Raw genomic sequence first — 4266 nt, 5'->3', positions numbered from 1 at the left:
ATTCTGGGAGTCAAGGTTGTACCTAAGGTCTCAGCAAAATGGTGAACACTGGGACATTCAAGGCAGGCCTTAAGGCTGTGGGAAGGAACTCTGAAAACATGAGTTCAAAAATATACAATAGTCTCTCAACTATGCAAAATATAAGGATGAAATATGAATTATATTAGGAGCTTTATGGACCTAGAAGAGCACAGGCAGCTTCACAGTTAGCCAGCTTGTCAGAAAGGTACAAAGACAGGCAAATATAAAGGCAGGCAGAGTTCAAGGTCAGTTTGGGACAAATCAAAGTTAGTCCCAGGCCTCATAGGAATGGTGATCTTAGAGCAAGATCGCACTCAGCTAGCTTAGTCTTTGTATTTACAAAGACAGGCAGATCTCTGAAACCATTTGCAATGTTAAGAGAAAATTAAAAAAGAAAAAAGAACAACCTTGTCTTTTTCAAAATATTAAGGGGCTGAGGTCAAGGGATAATCAAAAGGGAACTGCAATAGCAGTTCCTTTTTAGATTTTTTTTCCCCAAAAGCTGAGCTGTCTAGAGATCTCTCTAAAGAGTGAGCATTGCTCTTTTAGAATTTTTTTCTAACAAGAAAGAGAGCTGTCTGGATCAAACTACAGAGCCAAGAGCTATCTACAGAGAGCTATTTAGGGAGCCATCTTGAGCACGACTACAAGGTTGTCATCTTGTACCCACAATTTGACTTTGAGTTCTTTTTACCTCTCCCAAACACCTTTTCCTCAGAGCCCCTCTCCAAGGGGAGGCTGGTCCTTGGTAGTTGTCACAGTTTCTTGAGGATAGTCATTTTGAGTAGGGTGAGTTGTAATCTCAAAGTGATTTAATTTATTTTTCCCTGATGGCTAAGACTGTTGAAAGCTTCTTCAATATATTCTTTCTTATTGACATATTCTTAAAGTATTTATTTGTATTTCTTCTTTTGAGTACCAGCTATTTAATTCATTAGTGCACACTTACCAGTTGATTATTTGAGGGTTTAAAGGGTCACCTTTTGTGGTTCTTCATACATCCAAAGTATTAATCCCCATTCTCAAGTTTAATTGGGAAATTTTTCCCATTGTGTAGGCTGGCTTTTGATGCCATAGATTCATGTTTGTCAACCCTTAGGATTACTTCCTGTGTAATTGGAGTTCACACACACACACACACACACACACACACACACACACACACACACACACAAACTTTGAAACTACTTGTCTGTGTCTGGATCCTGAGATGTTCTGTGTGTAGTTTCCTCTAGCAGCTTCAGTTTTTCATGTTTTGCATTTAGGTATTTGATTCATTTTTTTCAGTTGATTTTTGTGTAGAGGATGAGATATGAATCTAGTTTCATTCTATACCTGGAAACCAGTATATATTAAAGAGGCCAACTTTTCTCTCACATATTTTTGACAGATTTGCCAAAATTTAGGTACTTGTATGTTCTATATCTGGGCCCTCTACATAATTCCTTTGATATACATGCCTGCTTTTATACCAGTTCCTTGCTGTTTTGTTACTATGACTGTATAATATAATTAGAGATCAATGCTCCCTGTATTTTAAAAATGTCTTTCTTGCTGGAAATGATGGTATATTTCTTAAATTCCACTACTCAGGAGGCAGAGTCCACCAGATCTCTGTGTATTTGAGGCTTAGCCTGCGTACATATCAAGTCCTGGGATAGCCAGGGCTACATAGAAAGACCCAGTCTCAAAAAATAACCCAAAAAGCTCTTTCTTTTAACTTTGCATTTAAGAAAAATGTAATAATGACCATGAGTAATAAAACGGTATTCTATGACTTCATATACACTTAAAGTACAAGTAAGTGGCCAGATAAGGCCTTTCTTTCTGGCCATGCTGAATGTCAAGTGTTATGTGATGGTCGATAGTTAAAAACTGTAGTGTTCCCTTTTTGTTAATGGTTTGGCTTGGTTTTGAACTTTGTATAAACTTTAATTTTTCTTATCTGTGAAAAAGAAGTACAACCTTCTCACATGCTGCTTTAATGATAAAACATAAAATGGTTCATAAAACTCATACTTAATACATGTCAACTAATAAGCAGGTAATAAGTAATTACATTATGGAAACTCACTTCATTTGATAAGAAGGCTTGGGCAAATTGGCCCAATGACATTACTTCCTGCAACTCTCTCAGCTCCAATCCTGTGCTTGTCTGCTTGCCTCCTATAAAACACTTGAAACATCTCATTCACATGTGCTGATGTCCATCTGAATGTTACTGCCTAGAAAACTAAAAACCACTTTCTACATGTGTCATCATTCCAAATTACCACTACCCAATTTGAATTTTATGGGTTTTTTCCTTCCATGAGAAAACTCACAGGCAGTTAAGGGAATGTGTACAACTGAGGTCAGTTTCATAAGCCATGTTGTGTCTGTGATGGGGAAAAATGGACACCTCAAGAATTTATTCTGCTAGGAAGGAATCTTGTTGGGAATCTGCAAGTGCTCCTTCAATTGCAGTGTGTATACAGATCATCCAGAGACTTGCTCATATGCAAATTTATATTCAGTAGTTCAGAGGTATAGACTAACATTTGTAACAAGTGCCCAAGGATGCTGTCCCAAGTCCTTGCTTCCAGTTGCAAAATTCAACACCAACAAAGAACAATGAGACACACTGAATCCAGGAGCTCCTAATGGCAAGAAAGCTGGCTAAGATCCATAACTAAAGAACAAAGACAAATTAACTAACCAACATAGAACAAAGCACATTGATTTTCTACCCCTAAGTAGCCTCTGCATGGCTTCTGTTTTACTAAACTGACCGAGACAGCCATATTCATTCCAGAGTAAATTAGGTGATAGAGTATTTACCATTCCTTAGTAAATAAACAGCACCATGAGTTATTCAAGTCAATAAATATTCATTTCAGACTAGTGCCTATTTCAGATCTTACTCAAGGCCTTGAAGTTAAAATAGTGATCTAAGAGGTTTGGCAATTTTTTTTTATTAACTTGAGTATTTCTTATTTACATTTCCAATGTTATTCCCTTTCCCCATTTCCGGGCAATCATCCCCCTAATCCCTCCCCCTCTCCTTCTTTATGGGCGTTCCCCTTCCCATCCTCCCCCCCTTGCCGCCCTCCCCCCAACAATCTAGTTCACTGGGGGTTCAGTCTTAGCAGGACCCAGGGCTTCCCCTTCCACTGGTGATCTTACTAGGATATTCATTGCTACCTATGAGGTCAGAGTCCAGGGTCAGTCCATGTATAGTCTTTAGGTAGTGGCTTAGTCCCTGGAAGCTCTGGTTTGGCAAAATTTTTAAAGGGATAGCCAAATCAAAGTTATGGATATGCACAGGGATTTATTATCTATAAAAGATTATCATTTAGAATGTGAAACCAAAAACAAAACATAAATGTAAAAATATTCTTAGCTTATATTTAATACAAAAATGTGAAAAATATGGGCCTTGGTCCATAGATCTTAGCCTGCCAATCACCGGAATACACAGCCATCATCCTTATCCAAAATATGACCTTTCAAAAATAAAATGCTCTCTCCCAATCCTCCTTATAATTTGAATGAATATGGACATATCAATAAAATTGTCCACTTCTATCTGTCTACCCACCCAGGTCTGACTAAGGATCACTGGTCAGTCTTGAGGCACATGACAAAAGACCCAAGAACAGCATAAAATGTAACAGATCAAGATTCTCAGTTTCAAGAACTCAGAGCCAAGGGTACAAACTTAACCATGAAACCATCTCTTCAAACACTGATCTCTGTGTGCTCATCACATGCCCTGCAAAAGATAGCTGGGCAGGTCAATGCATCTGTGTCCAAGTCATCATCCACACACAGAAATGAGCTCCTGCGTAGACAAAGCATGCACATGGGATACACATATACCTCAGTAGAGCATCCAACTATAACTCTCAAGCTAGGCTGCACAGCATGGTAACCACATGTCAAACTGCTCCCAGAATCCTGATTTCCTATGAAAACAAAGCTATTTCTTAACAAGTGGAGTATGGGGGGGAGAGAGAGAGAGAGAGAGAGAGAGAGAGAGAAAGAGAGAGAGAGAGAGAAAGAGAGAGAGAGAGAGAGAGAGAGAGAGAGAGAGAGAGAGAGAGAGAGAACATGATAATCTTGTCTACACCAAGATGGTACTTTGGAGTAATTACTGGACTGCAGAGAAGGTAAGGGGTCTGCTTTGAGGGCAAGTTTACCCATCTACTCTCTGTAGAGCCTTTATGAGTTTTCTTGTAGATAACAATGTTGAAACATGTGCTC

The sequence above is a fragment of the Rattus norvegicus genome, chromosome 18 (assembly GCF_021556685.1).
Source record: "Rattus norvegicus strain SHRSP/BbbUtx chromosome 18, alternate assembly SHRSP_T2T, whole genome shotgun sequence".
NCBI classification, from domain to species: domain Eukaryota; kingdom Metazoa; phylum Chordata; class Mammalia; order Rodentia; family Muridae; genus Rattus; species Rattus norvegicus.
Note: the sequence above shows the minus strand (reverse complement) of the source record.